This window comes from Cryptomeria japonica, chromosome 11, assembly GCF_030272615.1.
Source record: "Cryptomeria japonica chromosome 11, Sugi_1.0, whole genome shotgun sequence".
Classification (NCBI taxonomy): domain Eukaryota; kingdom Viridiplantae; phylum Streptophyta; class Pinopsida; order Cupressales; family Cupressaceae; genus Cryptomeria; species Cryptomeria japonica.
Window position 1 is genome coordinate 408,865,108 of NC_081415.1, and position 19,365 is coordinate 408,884,472.

Here is a 19,365-nt window from a genome sequence, read left to right on the forward strand (position 1 = left end):
AGATAGGTTCCAATTATAGCTTGATTGAATGCATTCAGATTATAAGTGTAAGTTTGCATTGGAGATAAAATTAGTTGATTCCATGCACTTGAGATAAAAATTAGGTGATTCCATGCACTTTTCTTTAATTTGTTCAAGATTTTTATTTAGAAAAAGCCTTTTCAATGCAATTGAACTTCTTTCTTCAAAAGCTTTAAGTTTTAATTTTAGAGAAAATGATTCATTCAATTTAATTTCTTTTCTGATTTTCTTAAGTTATCTCAATTTTAGAAAAAGAGAAATATCTTAAGTTTGATTTCTTCTCTCAATTTAATTATTTTCTGTTGCAGATTAATTCCTCTTTTTATGATTAATCTCTTTTTGTAAATTAATTCCTCTTTTTATGATTAATCTCTTTTTGTAAATTAATTCCTTTTTTGTGATTAAATGAAAAATTTATTTATTAATTAAATGCTAGGATATTTAATTAAATAAATAGGATAATTGATCAAAATATTTTACTTAGAAAGATTTAATTAATTAAATAAATATTTAATTAATATATAGTGATTAATTTGCCTTGTAACATTAATGATTGAGGAATTAATTAATTAGGCGGTCAAGGTTGATTTAATTGCCTTTGGTTAGGACCTTGGTGATATTGTCGAGATTAGGGGCCCATGGTTTAGGTGACCATTTTTAGGGTATTATATTTGTCCCTCTTTGAATTAATGTGCGAGCAGTGCATTGGTTCAAACAATAGTTGATGTCAAATAGATACCAGTTCTGAACTTGATGGATCACAAACTAATGAAGAGCAAGATGTTCAGCTTGATTTGAAGCAATGAAACTAAACAGATTTGATTAAAGCAATACCGATCCTGAACTTGATTGAACTAGGATCGACAAAGAGAAAGGTACCATTCTTGAACTTGATTGATCAAGAAACGAGCATCGATCTAGAAATTGATTGAACTAGATTGAGAAAGGGACTCAATCAATTCTAAACTTGATTAAACAAGAATGGACTGTGCAAAGTGATAAAACCGATTCCGAACTTGATTGAACAAGAACCGATTAGCAAGAGAAAATGTCTGGCTTGATTTAATGTGATTGAAAACTGGACATCAATTTGAAGATTGATTCAGATAAGGACAAAGATTGATATGCCCCTAGAGATTGCTTTATTTGACATCAAAGAATCTCAACTTGATAAGATGTGATTTAGTTAAGATGCCCCTAGTAACAAGGTTTAATTGATTTTCTTTGTTTGAAAAGAATTTTTCTCGCCTTTAAATGAAGATGATTTGAAAATTTTATTGACTTTTGATGATGATGATCATTGAAAAGATGCAATGAGTATGCCCCCTCGAGAACAAAATCAAAAGATAGCGAAGATACAATGATTATAGGCAATTTGTAATGATGATAATCATTTGAGCACAAAGATTGATGTTGAAGATTAAAATTAGAGTTAATTTGAGAATTTAAATTGAGATGTAGAATTGAAGTGAGCAAAAAATGATGAGGAAAATTAACTTGAGGATGAAAGTGCTAAGTGGTCAACATCATGAAATTTTGACTAGAGAATTGATGTCAGATTTTGATTTTGATCTCGAAAATGGACTCAGGACAGCCAATTTAGCTTAGGGTACAAGTTTTACATCCATCAGAGCAAGTTTAGAAACTAGGGTTTGGGCTATATAAGGGGTTCAATGTGTCATTTTAAATGCATTTTAGCTCTCAAAGTTTAAAATTTGAAAAACCTCCTACGAAGAAAAATGGTTATTCCGATTCAGGAGCATCGATTCGAGTGCTAGAGACGTCATAATCGACCGTGGAACTATGACCCAACAGTAAGTGGTCGATCTTTGGCCTGTGCATTTCTCAATTTTTGAATTTTTATTGATTTTTTGCTTTTTTAATTTCCTTTAAAGTCATTGTCATCGTTTTTTCGTGCGGTTCATGACCATTTATCGTATGAGTATATGTCCTTTTTTGTTTAGTCGTATGGACATATAGGGTTTGTCATCTGGTGTTATCCCATGAATCGTACGATATTGTTCTTATAAGACAATTTAGTCGTGAGAGAGGATATAGTTTGTTGTATGAGAATGTTTACTTGTTTGGTATGTATTTTTGTTCGTACGAGTTTCTGCTTGTTTCTAGAAACTCGTATAAAAAACAACAAGCCTTTTTGAGAGTGTAAAAACATTTTTTTATTTTGAATGTTGTATATTTGGATTCTATAGTATTCTTATCACATTCTTAGCGCAAATTTGATCACGCATTGACGATTTGTATTTTTTGTTCTGTAGATTCAGTTTCCTGATATTCTTTTTCAGTGTATATTTTCATCGACGATGAGGCTTGTTCGTGAGTTATCAGATGCAAAGAGAGCTCATATTGGTTTGTGTGGATTTGGATACCTTTTACAGATGCTTGATATCTATGTGAATCACAGTATGTTGACTACTTTAGTTGAGCATTTTCATTCAGAGCATTACACCTTTCATTTACCGGTTGGAGAGATGACCATCACGTCGAAGGATATATATAGGATTTTGAGGATTTCATTCACTGGAGATAGGGTCGATTATGATTCTATGAAATGACTAGGTGTTTTGGCATTGAGATGGATATTCCATGATGAGACTATTCTTGATCGCGCTATTATGTGGGATGATTTGATGAGAAAATATGGTGAGCAGTACCCTCTAGTGTGTTTTTTGGCAGGTATGATTGGTTGTTTTCTGATGGCGGATAGGGGACAACAGGGATTTCTATGTGGTTGGGGAAGAATGCTTGAGAGGTTGTTGACTCATCTAGTGAGATTAGGGTGGGGATCATGCTTACTTGCTCATATGTATCATGAGATGCATGAGATTATGTATCGGGAGGGGAAGAGCATGGCAGCAGGTTTTTTAGTTCTACAAATATGGGTATGGGAGCACATCCCGGTATGTAGACCTATTATAGATGATTTGCGAAAGGTGCACCAACCTATTTTATGTTGTTATTCAGGGTATGTTACACAACCCTACCTAGACAAGACTGACTTTTAGAGGAGTTGGATGATCTGATTGCAGTAGTATGGAGTCCATATAGGGGTCTAGAGTTGTGGGATGATTGGTGAGCTTAGAGGAAGGACATGTTCATGACTCGATCTCTCATTGGCAGACTAGTGTATATTATCGAGCGATTTGTAGTTGTAGACGTATAAAAATGACTACTTTCCTAAAGTGGATATTTAATGTTCATTTTATTCTCATTCCTCTATTTAATTAAATCTAATTTAATTAAATCATTCACATTCATCTATTTGATTAAATAAGTTATTCAATTTATTTAATTAAATTCACCTAGGTCTTTCATATCCATTTGATTAAATAAATCACTTTATTTAATTAAATCCCCTTTCTACTCTTTTAATTAAATTTACTTTTAATTAAAATCTTCACCTCAAATAAATGAATCTAATTTATCTATTTAAATCCCCCACTTGTATTTATGCAAGTTGCATCTATTTTTGTTGAAATAAAGCAGTTTATTTTAATGAAAATTACCCTCCATCCACTTGCATTTTGCTACATCTCCCACTTTCCTCTCTAAACCCCCTTCTAAATTCTGCTAATCACTTCTAAATTATCCTAACCCATCTACTAAATATTGTCACATCCCTAAGCAAAGGGAAGTCACTTCTCAAACCCTCAAAGTCTTTGAAAACCATTAAAGGCTTTATGTATTCAACACGTTAACCTTGAAAGTCTTCCAAACCATTAATAGTTAACTCAACTCTCTTGCATGATTAGAGACTTTATCTCTAACTCAACCCTCATCTAACCCAAGGGTCTCATCAAGAATTCATTGCTTTGACCATGGTTATTCCTTTAACCCTTGCACAAGAGTTTATCCTTTGGGTAAAAGCTTTATCCATTGGATAACCTTAACCCTTACCTCCTAAGGTAACCATGAGGTATTGTCAAGCATTTAATACTTCTTAAATCTCCTCTCAAGCAATCTCTTGTTGACAATTGTCACCATTTCATTGGTGAGAATTGAGTGCATGGATTGATAACTTTCAATCCTAGCCCTTGATAAGATTATCCAATCTTGACCATCCATTGCTCTTTTTTTCCTATAAATAGAGACCTCATTCCCTCATTCTCATATCCAAGTCTTTAGCATCACACTTATAGGAATTTCACTAAGCATTTAATCTCTCTTTGAATAGAAATAATCTAATAAATCATTTTAGAAGCATTTTTATTATCATAAATAATCATATTAAGCTAGTATATCATGTTAGGATAGTTCTTTTACTAATCCTTTCATCTTATCATCATATACATTCTAGTTTAATTCGTGTTTGTTAACATCATGCACATTTAGGATTGCATTCATGTTATATTGATCAAACATCCCTCATTCTCATGATTGTCATCCCTAAGTCACTTTGCTCAGTAATATGAGAGCAAAGGCATTGGCTTGAGGGGTCTTGTGAGATAGAGTACAATAGAACATCCCTTGGGAAGTTGAGCTATTCCATTTAGCTCCATAACTTGCACCAAGAGTCCTATTGGTGTGTGGACTAGTCCCGAATACGCATTTTTCATTTCATTGCTCTACTTTTCCCGCACACATTTCTTGCGCCCACCGTGGGGTTCAACCCCATTTATCAAATCATTTTTGATGCAGGACTAACTTTATAGGTACACAGAAAACTTGAATTAGCGCATGGATACCATTCTATAGTGCATCTGGTCTGTTCTTTGGTGCATCTTGCTGACTGTTTAGTTCGTTGATACCATACCTTAGTGCATACCAACTTAACTTTAGCGCATAGGATTTATGCTATTTCGTGTAGGTCTCGACGCTCTAAAACATCAGTGAAGGGCATGCATGCAACAACGTAGTGCATAGGGGTTTTTTGTTAGTGCATCAGTGCCATTCTACAGCACATCTGGTCTATAGATTAGCACATGACTAACACCGAAAGAAAAATAAAATTGTAACAGAGATAGAAAAATAGACTTGTAGAAGTCCACTAGGAAAAACTCTTTTGCTAACTATTTTTGTTTTCTTTTTTAACAGATTACTAACAGTTGTTAGTAGGGTTGGGAGATTTTCATTTACAAGTTTAGGAATTTGGCTAAATATTTCTTATTACTCATTTTTATTTTGGAGTACTTAAAAAGAACAACAAACAAAACCTTACCTTGATTTCATAGGAAGAGAAAACACTTCGTTTTTGGGTTTTTAAAAGAACAAGACAAACCTTTATTTATGCAAAGTCTTAAAAAGAACCTCACCATCCTTTGGTGTCTAAAAGGATCCATTACGTTTTCTTGCATAAGCTAAAAAACCTCACTTGTTTTCAAGTTCTATATAAAACAAAAGAGGGAAATCTTTCCCCTATCGAATTCATTTTTTTGACCATCTCGAAAAATTTGCTTTGTTGACCAAGATTTCATTACTTAGCTTTAAAAATCACTGATTTGGGAGTTAAAAAGAACACCATGCTTTTTGGAGCAACATATCCAAATAGAAGTTAGCAAATCATTGCTTTGAAGGATAAAAAGAATTTTGTGTGCCTTGTCTTGAAAGTAGAAAGTATATGCTCCCCCCTTAAGTGGGTGACCAAAAAGCCAAACCACTTTTACACTTTCAGTATTTCAAGCATTTACAACATTTAGCAGGCCTGTGCTCCCGATTTTCTCTTAGAGCGCCATTTAAATGGTCGGTGAGAGGGGAACGACCTAAGTGGGAAACGACTTTATCGCCAAGTGTTCCAAACCACTATAATCAAAAGTGAAGGGTGATGAAAGTCCCTTCAATAGTTTTGCTCAGTGATTAGCCTTCCCCCAGTATCTTTACGATATGTAAAGCCTTTGTTCTAAAGGTTGGGAAGCCTCCCGAGGGAGTTTATCAGTGACAGCCGAACATAAAGCTTAATTACGAACCTTAGAAATAGAAACCTTGAGCTGAGTCAGTATCCAGACATCTTCAATATCATAGTGCAAGGGTGGGGAAGAATTTGCCCCCAAGATTACTCACCATATATCTCCCAAGATAGCTACTCACTTGTGAAGCAATTCACTTTGGGTTAATTTTTAGAAAAAGGCAAAAAAATGGGTGCCCCTAGGGGGTGACACGACTATTTGAGCTGATAGAGTATCGAGACTAGTGGGCTATGGTATTGTTGATGACCCTTGAATAAAGAGTCTACCTAAATTGTATTTTTTGTATCCAAACTTGTGAAAACATTGGGGATTTGAATACATCCTCGTAGAACATACACTCTTTGTTTAGAATAGGTAAAAATGGTTGTCTTTTTCGTGCTGTGTTTGCATTTTATACTTCAGAAAATCATCCATCAAAGTTGAGAAAGTGTTAAAATTTCCGTAAAAACCCACAAACAAAGCAAACAGAGCAGTTTAGCATGTAGGAGCAACATCCTAGCACATCTGAATTAAAATTTAGCACATAAAAGCTAAAACTTAGCGCATTCATTCTCAAAACTAGCGCATAACCCTCTGAACATTTGGAAATTTATCACTAGCACTCTTAGGCACCATATTAGCACATTGAAACATCAGCCTAGCACATCGGGGAAAAATTGTAGTGCTTTGAGTCAAAACATTAGTGCTTTTTAAGGATAGATTAGCATATAACCATTCCTGAAATATCAGAATTGAAAACTCTAGTTTAGCATGTATTACAGAAAGCTTAGCGCATAGGTAGTTTTAAATAGTGTATTTGAGTCAAACTTTAGCGCATCCAGTCTTTGTCTTAGCGCATAAGTAAAACTGTGAAAAATAGAGAGAAAAACTGAACATTTTTGAAAATTTTTAACATCAGTTTCGAATACCCTTTTGGATCTTCAGTTGACCTCATTGAGAAAAACTTGAATTAGAACATCATAAACTATTCCAAAATGATCAAACAATCAAACAAGTCATTCTTACAACAACAGTTGTCAAAATTCAAAACTAGCTAAGGATAACACTTTCTCCTATCAAAATCGGGTAACATCATCACACTGATCAAAAGGTTCGCCAATTAAACGGATTTCATCATCAAAACATACCTAGTTTAAATCTAAGTTGTCAAATCGAGTTTCCATATCAGGAAACTCTTATTCTATATCATTTGACGCACTTTGTCATGAGGGGGCATCTAAACCTTCATTTGATAAAGTAGGCTTAGGTTTTCAAACAAAGTATCATAATTCAACCAAATCAAAGGAAACCATTGATCACCTGTGTATGACCACTCATATTTTGAGAAGAAAAAGTCATCACAACACTAAGTTGAAGAAACGACAACCTAGTTCCTAGAAACTTGCTAAACGGAATAGATTTCTCTACATCAATCGCCAACTCTTCAAATCTCATCGCACATTTCTCCATCATATGCACTTATATCTTGAAGACAAGTCAAACAAATTTGATGAAGAGCCATTGAGAAGTAGATCTTTTTGCCAAAAATCAACGTTCAGCCAATGCTTAAATCATGGAGGAAAGATCAATCCATCTTTCTTCCCGGAAGTTTGCATCACTTATAACATAGCTCAATTTGAACCACCAATTCTTGAAGAAGAAGAAGAAGAAGAAGAGTTCATCCCCTTTGTCATGGAAAGTATCTATTAAATGCCCGCTATCACTCACTCTCAATGAAACAAGCCAAGTGAACCACAACTAGAGTCTAGTATGGGTCGAAGATTATCAAATCCTTTTGAGTATCCAAATCTAGAGGACATAGAGATTAATGAGGAGCTCCTCCAAGAATGTCAAGAAAGCATCTCCTTTCAAAAACTTATGGAAAGACTCATAGAGGCTGACAAAGAAAAATACTTACTCATGTTAACAAGAAAAGGGGTTAGGATCCCTGAAGACTTCGATACTAAAATCTTTAGGACAAGGTCTCAAAATTATACTTATCAAGAACAAAAAAGAGAAGAGGAAGCACGTGACCCTAAGAAAAACATACCAGAACACATACATACCCAAACTAGGAATAACAAAAGGGAAGAAATCTTCCCTCGGCAAACAAATGCACCCTTGGTTGCTCTTACACAACAAATGCAAATGTTGCAAAGACAAATGCAGGACATACAACAGGGGCCCATAGTACGGTATTCCTTAAACAAAATTTGTCCTTATCCTTTTGATAGGAGGTTAAATATGATACCTTTTCCCCTGAATTTAGATATACCCAAATATGATAAATATGATGGTAAGAGTGATCCCCATGATCATGTTTGGGAGTTTTGTACCATGAGCCTTGAGTTTGCCCACGGTGACACTTATTTGATGAGGCTATTCCCAAGAAGTTTGGGAGGACAAACAATGGAGTGGTTATCAAAACTTACACCTCATGTTAGATCCTTTGATGAGGTCAATAAATTTATCACTCAATACTCCTACAATATTCAACATGCAATCACCATGCTAGATGTCTACAATACCAAACAAAAAAACAATGAAACATTCATGGTTTTTCTTCAACGTTAGAGACATATAGTTTTAAGATATCCTCAAGATGTGCTCGAAAAGGAAAAGATGGAAATTTTTATCGATAATTTAAATAGTGAGATGAGTTACATACTCAAGCTCCAATGCATACCATCTTTTGCCAAATTAATCGAAAATGGAATTCAAGTAGAGGAAGCATGTGTCAAAAATAGAACATTGAAGTTATTCAAAGAAGGAACTAATTCATCCAAATCTCACTTTAACAATCAGAACAACAATAACAACTTAGACATATCCAAGTTCTAGACTAGAAACAAAAATTTTGGAAATGAGAGAGGAACCAAGGCTAATGATATGAAGTCCAAACAACCAGTATTGGCTTTATCAGGTAATCCTCAGGCTACCAAGAATCAAAAGGGTGCTAACCAAAGCACTAACACTTATGCACCGAATACCAATCTAAGACCTTCAAATGTGAACAACACCAACAATACCCAAGGCAATAATACAAATTGAGAACTTAATCCAAATTCGAGGGGTAACACCAACAATTTTCCAAATAGACACATTCACACACCATTGGGGCAATCCTTAGAATCAACATTCCGTGAACTTTTGGCAAACAAGATCATCACATTACCGACCATAAACAACTTCAAACCTTAGATTAAACCACCTTGGTTGAATGACTCACACTTCTGTGATTTCCATCAAGACAAAGGACATCACACAAATGACTGCATGAGACTTAAAAACAATGTTCAAGACATGATTGATTGAGGTGATTTAACAATTGATGGTCTCAAAATGAATGGTGATCATGATGCTTTTAAAAATCCTCTTCCAAATTACAACCAAGAAGGAGCTTCATCATAAAATGATACATGAGGAGCTCACATCAATCATCTATACAACAACACTATCAATCATATATCAATAGAGGATAATCAGATAAATGTCATAAAAATCAAAGACAAACAAGACCATACATCAATCAATGTAACAACTCGAGCTCAAAACTATGTTTTAAAAGGTCATATATCAACATCAACTACTATTCTAAAAACTCAATATGATTTGATAAGTCAACTATGAAGAAACCCTACTCAAATATCCATACTTGAGTTGTTAAAACTTTCACCAAAACATAAAGACATCCTGGAACAAGCACTAGTGGAAACAAATGTACCTCAAGATCTGGATATTGACAAATTTCAAGCCATGGTGGCTCACATGATAGGGCCTCATAATCTCACCTTTTCTAAGCATGATATTATCTCATTGAGCCATCCACACAATACTCCTCTTCACATTGAAGTCTTACTCTACAAACATTGAGTTAAAAGAGTATTAATAGATGGAGGAGTTGGTCTCAATATTTGTACCTTAAAACTAATCCGTGCATTAGGCTTATCTGAATAGTCTATTGATCCACACAAAAAGATCACCATCAAAGCATATGATGATGAAGAGAGATCATCCAAGGGAATAGTGATACTGCCAATTCAAGTAGGATCGATACAAAGAGACACTATGGGCCAAGTCTTAGACATAGACCTCACATATAATATTTTATTGGGTCATCCATGGATACATGAAATGCAAGCAGTCCTGTCAACTTACCATCAGTGTGTCAAATTTCCATATAATGGACAAGAGATTTCTATATCAACAGATAATAACCCCTTTCAACATTGCAATGCTATGGGGCCAGCCCAATACAACTTAGTTCTACATAACAAGGAAGCTCAAACTTCCTCATCATTATACCAACATCAAGAAAAGCTCAAATCTTTATCCATGAATTTTAAACAAAAAATGAAAATCAAAGAGAAAGGCATGGGAGAATACTCTTTCGAACCCATGTGTCTCACCAACTTACTAGCATCACCAAAGTCTCATGGACAACCTTCTTAATTGACACATCAAGCAACTCAACCCATCACCAAGTTTGATGGCAAGTTCATTCAATTGGGTACATTAACACATGAGTCCAAAGAAAAGGACATCCTTAGTTGACTATACAAGGATGAAGGAGAAGACAAAGTTGCTACTATGGAAGTAGCTATACCAACACAACAATATGGAAAAGGATACCTGATCATGCAATGGATGGGATACAATAGCAAAGGACCTATAGGCAAGTGTTGAGAAGGCATCATAGAACCATTGGATCCTCCTTCACAGTTTTCTAGAGACAAAACAGGATTGGGCTATGGACACACTCTACCCCCAAAGCAGAAACCAAATAAATATAAAAAACCTTAATGGAAAGAAAAGAAGAAATACAACGAGGACTCATGGAAAGAGGTCCTACATCAAGAAACAAAAACAATAAGGAAAGAGCGAGAACACAAAGAAAAAGAGAAACAACAAGAAGAGTTGGCCATTCAAAGAGAAGAAGCATCTTATAAGGAAGTACACCACATTTAGGAATCTATTCCAAACAAGGCCAAATCACCCCCTGAAGAAATCACTACTCCCCAAGGAGAAACAATATATGAACAGATGCAAAGAGTACAAGCAGGATTTGATACAAAATCTGAGAAAACTACTAGACTGGTAACCATTATCAGGGATCTCTTTTCACCTTACAACATACCTATTAGCAGCACGGAAAGACTCTGGGACACTACTTCCAAAATGGATTCTAATGACTATGAATGGGGCAACTGTTCAAATGCTATTGAAGATATTCCTGAAAGTACTATTCATACATCCTTTTCTCAAGAAGGACAAGGCACATAGTCTCGACTACTTGAATTTGGTCGACAACATATCTACGAAGCCAAAGAAAATGAGCAGCGACATTACGAGCAAGTCTACACAAAAGATGATACCATTGAAGACCTTGAAAATATCATTAACTTATCCCACATCCTAGACAACCTTAATGATTCTTCTATCATGCCACTTACCACAACTAAACTTGACCCACCCAATGACTCTTTACCACTCGTGTTTCCTGATCTCACAGATTGGGATGAACCTGAAAACCATGATATACCTATTTTCCCAGATGATGACTCTATTATCCATTACCTATGTACTATCAACCCAGAAACAGACTCTACCACTAAACAAAGTAACGACATTTGCAATCAGGAGAGTGCCAATTCTTTCAGTTGCAAAAATGAAATAAATAAAGGATCTAATGCTGAAAACCAGTCAATGGCAGCACTAGATCACAAAAAAGTTAAAATAAAGGATGTATCCGAGGGTGATAACCTTTTTAAGGCACCTAAGGATGGAAGACTTGACACTCTTCCTGAACACTATCAGGAGCAATCACCCATATTTATTGAGCCCACTCAATCAATCAACATTGGTATAGAAGAAGCAACTTAAAACATACACCTAGCAGAATCTCTAACAGAAGAAGAAAAATCAGTTTATCAAATTCTTCAAAGAAAAGAAAATGAACTTTGCTTGGTCCTATGCAGATATGCCCGAGATTAATCCAAACTTAATCATGCATCATTTATCTATTGCTCCAGGAGTTAAGCCAGTCAAGCAAAAATTGAGAAAGATGAATCTGCATGTAGCACCAATGGTCAAAGTTGAACTAAAGAAGTTACTACACATCGGATTTATTCAACCTATAGACTATGCTAAATGGATTTTTTAAAGCCAGATGGAAGCATCAGGATATGCACATATTTCAGGGATGTTAACAAAGCCTATCCAAAGGATGAATTTCCTTTACCCAACATCGACATAATTGTAGACCTCATAGTAGGCCATGCAATTCTATCATTAATGGATGGTTTTTATGGCTATAATCAAATCAAGATAAAACAACGTTCACCTATCCTTGGAGAACGTATTATTGGAATGTCATGACTTTTGGCTTAAGGAATTCTGGGGTGACTTATCAAAGAGAAATGATGACAATCTTTCATGATATGATGCATACCTTCATGGAGGACTATATGGATGACTTACTGGCTAAGTCATTTTCCCGAGCAGAACATTTAGGCATATTAGATCTAAAATATTTCAAAGATTGGAGAAATTCCATGTTAGGCTCAACCCTAAGAAGTGTGTCTTTGGGATAACATCAAGCAAACTATTAGGCTACATTGTGTCTAAAAAGGGCATTGAAGTAGATCTAGTGAAGGTACAGGCCATCATGGAGATGCTACCTCCCAAGAACATTAGCCACCTCAAATCTCTACAAGGATGGCTATAGTCTATTAGGTGATTCATAGCTCAATTAGAAGATAAAAGTCTACCATTCAATCATTTGATACATAGAAACATACCATTGATATGGGAAGCCAAATGTGCAGAATCATTCTATCAGATCAAGCAATATCTAATGAACCCACCAGTTCTAGTACCACCCATAGCAGGAAAGCTGCTCATCCTCTACATATCAATAATAGACATATCATTGGGGGCACTGTTAGCACAAGAAGATCAAGAAGGCAAGGAACAAGCTATCTATTACATCAACAAAACATTAAATGGATATGAGATGAATTGCACATTCATTGAGAAGGCTTGTTTAGCTATGGTATTTGCCTCTCAAAAGTTTCGACATTACATGCTAGCTCACACAATCAAGCTAGTATCAAAAATTGATCCTCTCAAGTATTTACTCAGCAAAGTGGCTCTCACAGGCATACTAGCTAAATGGGTCATGATTCTTAGTGAATCTGATATCTAATACATAGAGCATCAGGCTATCAAGGGACAAGTAATTGTAGATCAATTAGCGGAAGCACCACTACTAGATAAACAATCAATGGAGGTTGAATTTCTAGATAGGTATGTCCTTACTATTACCACCAAGCAATGGATTGTGTACTTTGATGGTTCCTACACTCAACATGGCTCACGTGTCAACATCTTGTTCGTTACTTCTGAAGGACACATCATACCAAGATCATATCGCCTCATGTTTCCATGCACAAATAACATTGCAGAGTATGAAGCACTGGTCATAGGAATCAAAATAGCTATGGAATGGAGAATGACAAAATTGAAAGTCTATGGAGATTCCCAACTGGTAATAAATCAGATCAACAATGAATATCAGACAAAGGATGACAAGCTGCTGCCATACAAAAGAATGGTGGATGACTTCAAATAGTATTTTGTACACATCACCTTTAAGCAAATACCAAGGTTGAATAATAGAGCAGCCAATGCAATGGCCACTATTGCTTCACTGCCACAAATTCCAAAGCAACAGAGTCGTTATGAGTTTCTAGTAGAGCAACTGTTTTCCCCAACCTATGACAATTTTGCATCCCTTGTTATCTATGCCTTAACTGGTTCAGACTCTCCTCTATACGGGACAATATATGAGTATCTTAAAACCAATATCCTACCCATTGAACTATCTCAGAACCAAAAACGTAACTTCATCTGACAAGCCGCCCGTTATACCCTAACTGTTGATACCCTTTACCATTGAGGTCTGGATGGTACTCTTCTTCATTGTCTTGATCATAATGAATCTGACTCTACTTTACATGAGCTTCATGAAGTTATTTGTGGCACACATTCAAGTGGTCCTACTCTTGCTAAAAAAATTCTAAGAATGGGATATTATTGGCCGACAATGGAGAAAGACTCTTATCAATTTGCAAAGAAATGTCCCAAATGCCAAATCAATGACAATCTTATCCATGCACCAGCACAGGAGTTGTAGCCATTTACAACATCTTGGCCTTTCTATTAGAGGGGACTTGATTTAGTAGGAGAAATACATCCTTCATCTTCAAATGGACACAAGCTCATTATCACTGCAACATAGTTTTACAAAATGGATTAAAGCAGTCCCAATGACGACAGTAACTGGAAAACAAATTGCCTCTTTTATTCTCAATTATCTGATCTGCAGATACGACATCCCTAGTTCCATCATAATAGACAATAGGTGTCCCTTCAAAAATCAGGATGTATGAGAACTATGTGAACGATTCAAAATCCAACATCGTTTCTCTACACCTTATACCCGCAAGGGAATGGTCAAGTAGAAGAATCAAATAAAACAATACTAAAAATCCTAAAGAAGATAGTAAATGATGCACGAAAGGATTGGCATGTACAACTCAATCTAACACTTAAGGCATACAGGACTAGCATCCAGACACCTACAAGAGCTATGCCATATTCATTGGTGTATGGATCAGAAGCAAATTTACCTCTAGAGGTAGAAATTCCATCACTCAGAGTATCTTTGAAAGGCCTCATCTCGGATGAGGAGTATCAGGTCAACAGATTGCAAGAACTAGAGCTCCTGGATAAAAAAAGCCAACATGCCTATAATCACCTCAAACCATTCCAATAATGCATGTGTAGAAGCTAGAACCACAAAGTCATCCCTAGGATTTTTAAAGTCAGTGATCTTGTACTCAAAGAAAATCCAAAAAATCAATAGGATCGAGAAAAGAAGGGAAAGTTTGCACCTAACTGGTTGGGTCCCTATGTCATAATATTAGTCTATGGATCAGGTGCCTATCAGCTAATAACTTCAGAAGGAGATGTGCTCAATGAACCAACCAACAACATTCATCTGAATAAATTCTATACTTGAGTGGTCTAATGCATGGAAAAAGTGAAAATACAAAAAAAAAAAACTAATAGAAAAAAATCAAAAACAACAAAAAGGTGCAATGAAAACAAATGGTGAAAACCTGACAACATGCACTACTTGTGAGGGGAAAACTCCTCTATCTATCTTTAATCATATCTTTTTGTATCCGAAGTCAAAAACCACTGGCCATCGCCCCACACTTTAATAAACAACATTATCCTGGACATACTTAGTGTAATCACTGTCCTTGATTAACTGAATATCAGTTTGTTATATCCCACCATGGCTTGGTAATCATGATGAATACTAAGAGGGGGGGGTGAATTAGTATGCCAAAAATCTTTGCATTTAAACACTTTGCTAGACTAACAGTAAACCGGTAAAACAGTTTAGTAGACAAACCGGTTAGCACACATGCAAACCAAATAGCAAATAATGCATTCACCCACAGAAGCACAAACACCATAACACAAGAGATTTTGACATGGAAACCCAAATGGGAAAAACTACGGTGAGATGGAACTCAAAAGTAACTATCTACAGAATAGGAACCAGACCGGTTAAGGTTAGACCAGTTAAGGTCATACAATGTTCTTTATCAAAACAAATCCTGTTAGGAATCTTAATCTCTGTTAGGAGATAAGTCCAATTAAAGACTACCTTACTAGAGGATTTTAGATCCATAGATGTGAACCACCTTGTTATAGGATTTACAAAAGGCTTTTGGGCCTACCCGATTAAGGGATACAGACTTGTTGAAGATGTGAGTAATCAACAAGTGAGTGATCTAGAAAATAGCACAAATTGCTTGGTTAGATCCTTGATAGCTCATTCCTAATGCATTACAACATTACTTCAGTCTTCTACACATTCATACTCTCTCTAACTCATCAACCAACTTAAACCCTCGCAACAACATCAACAACAACAACCTAAAACCCTAGACATGATGTCCTTATAAAGGAATTTGATTTCATGTTGTTCCAATATGATTACAATACAATTTCCTAGGTTCAATGCATCTAGACATATTCAGTAACACGACACAAAAATCACCGTTAAAGTGTTGGCACCATCAAAAAATCGGTGGATGGTAACTCATCACAAATGTCGGTTGGTAACTCATCATAGAGTATTACCAGTTCATACAAAATACCAGTTCAAGCAAAATATCGGTTGCCGATTTGACAAAATGAAGACTGAGAAATAATTGTTCTGCCTCTTTGATCCTTCATACCACTTGAGATCCTCAAACCGCTTGGGGTCAACATATCGCTTCAGATCGGTAATCACTTTCTGCAAAACACCAATAGTCAAAGGACTATAATGCATCATACCGGTTGAAACATGTATCGGTTGAGCTTTAACTTATACATACAAAAGTGATCTCAATGCAAGTGTGTGTCCATCAATGACAATCACAACATAATCATCAAAAATGCCAACAATCTCCCCCTTTGGCATTGATGGCAACACTTAGGAAATTTTGACATCTAAGTGTTTTACAACAAAAATATGCCAGAATCAAAATTACTCCCCTAAGCATATACACTATCCCTTTTGTAGAAAATACAATGTATACTACTTCTTAATAGAAATAACATGAAAGTATACATCAAAACATTCAAAATTTATACTTCTCCCCTTTGCCAACAATGACAACAAAATATTACAGACTAACACCTCTATCATTAGTATTAAAAGAATAAGAGTTTATGACAATAAGGAATAAAACTTGTCAAATATTGATTTAAAGTCCTACAAAAATTGTTTCATAGATAAGGACTAGGACTCAAGTAGGGAGGTTGCCACTTCTTTGTCTGTCTGCATCTGCTAGACCTATTCTTCCATGGCGTCTAGTGTGCTCATCTCTTGAGTCACCGTTAAGGCATCCAGATTTAAATAACATTTCTGAAGTATCTGCAGGCATGGGAGTAGAACCAGTTGGAGTTCTTGCAAATCTCGAGTTCGGTTGCAAGAGTCATATGGCAGATTGAAGGTACTCATATACAATTGCAAGTTAGTTTGTAGCTTTTGCTTCTATACAAGCACATCATCATAGAAGAGATGGGGTTGGCAAATCTTACTTAGTAGTAGATTTCCCTCATCCAGAGCATTCCTTATATCCTTCTGTGCTTTTTGCAGTTCAGACTGGAGCTCATTAAGCTTCTTCACCAGGGAAATGTTGAGAGCCTTTTGATGCTCTTTCTTAGCATTTGCCTCTGCTACCTCTTCTAATCTCTGCACTTGATCATCCACTACTATGCATAAGAGCTTCAATTGGGCCAACGATGAGTCAGTACTGGGGAGGTTTGTTTCAGGTAACAAACTGGTAAGAGTGTCCACCGCAGCTTGGATCACATCTTCCTCCTTCCTCCTTAACACCTCAAGATGTTCTTGAGCAACCTTAATGCTCTGTAGTAGATCCATTTTGCTTGCAGACTGGAGGTCAATAGGACTAGTGAGGTCAGCCGATTTGGCTTGACTACTAGTTCCCTTTGGAGTTTCCATCTGTGTGCTCTTTGCTGCTTCTGCTTCCTTGTCTTCCGCTGCCTTCCTCTTCTCCACTTCTTTTCTATTTTCCTCTTCCTTATCCTCCTCTGCCTTCTTCTTCTTTGCTTCCTTCCTCTTCTCCTCTGCCTTATCTTCCTCTTCCTTCTTCTTTTCTGCTTCCTTTCGCTTCTCCTCTTCCTTTCTCTTCTCCTCTTCCTTTCTTTTCTTCTCTTCTTCTTTTCTCTTTTCTTCCTGTTTCTATTTCTCCTCATCTTCTTCCTTCTTCTTCTTGTCCTCTTCCTTTTTCTTCTTGTCCTCTTCATCCTTCTTCTTCTTCTCCTCTTCATCCTTCTTCTTCTCCTCTTCTGCTTTCTTCTTCTCCACTTGCCTCTTTGCTTCCTCCTTTTTGTCCTCAGTTTCCTTTCGCATTACTTCCTATTTTGCCTACTTTTCCTAGTCTTGTTGCTATTGATGGTGTACCCTGAGCAACATCCTCTCCATCTAGAGCATCGACATCAATGGTGTCTCTCAATTCAGTAACTAGGTTTCCTTCATTATCAAACACTTCATCCGGTTTAGTTATTGTTGGTTCTTGCTCAGCCTTCCTATTGGATTTAGCCACTTGATGCATATTAAGAGCTTCTAGAGAAAGAGTCTATGTATTCTTGAGAACTTCTTGACTCTTTCCTTCTAGTAACAGGAGTCTTCTTCTCCTCATGAGGAAGAGGCCTTAGTATTTATTCATTACTTTGAACAGCTCTGAATTTGATACATCAGGAAAATGTTCAGCAAAAACTTTCTCTCTCATTTCCTATTCCTTCTCTATGGCAATGTGCCATTTATTGTCTAAGGAATCATACAAAGAATCCAGTGTCTCAGATCTAATTTCTGAAGGCGGCCGATCATTAAGACATAAATACTTAATGATTTCTTTTTCAATTGCTTCTTTTTCATCATCATTGAAATCATCAAAACAATCAATCAAATCATTCAACACTTTTATCCTAATATTTTGGATAGTTCTTTGATAATGTGTCAAAGGTTTGTAGGAGAATATGTCAATATTTACTAGTGCCGATGATGCTGGTTCATTCTTTGTCTTTTTCTTTGTTTGTCTTGTCTTCTTGGGTTATTCCTCAGACACAGTTTCTTTTGAGTTTGGTGAGGCATTCCTTGTCTTCCTCTTTCTCTCAAAGAGTTTGGCAGGTGCCGCTACCAGTTTTTTCTTTGCAGGTGACCACTTGGTTACTTTGGGACTAGCTGCAGTAACTGGTGCCGATGCCAAAGGCACTGCCTTTCCTTTCTTTTTAGGAGGTTCTACAACTGGTGCCGATGCCAAAGGCATTGCCTTTCCTTTCTTTTTAGGAGGTTCTACAACTGGTGCTACCCTTTCCAGATAGGTTCCGATTCTCTTTGCCTTGGGATCTAGGGGTGAGGCAATTAGGGTAGAGGCATACCCGTCTGATATCATACATCACCTCATAGCCCATAGGCTCCACTTCTTTTTGTCTGGGCTCAACAACCTCCATTATGCATTGATCCATATTGATGATAAAGCATATATCATCTTCATACTTCTTGACAATGTCACTGGATATCCTCATCCTTAGGCTCATCTTGCTTCTGAACTCATCAAAGTACCTATTCAGAACATCAGGGTAACTAGTTCCAACTGCTTGCAAACTTTCTTTGATCTGCTTGGTAACCGGTTGATCCATAGACCACTGAATATCTCCCACTCTAGGAAAGTAACCTTGGAAATAAAAGAATAATCTGACCAGTAGCTGACCAAACTTGAACTTCAATGCATTATCCTATTTGATTGATTTCAAATTCAACAGGAGTTGCCTTTGCATACCAGTGTAA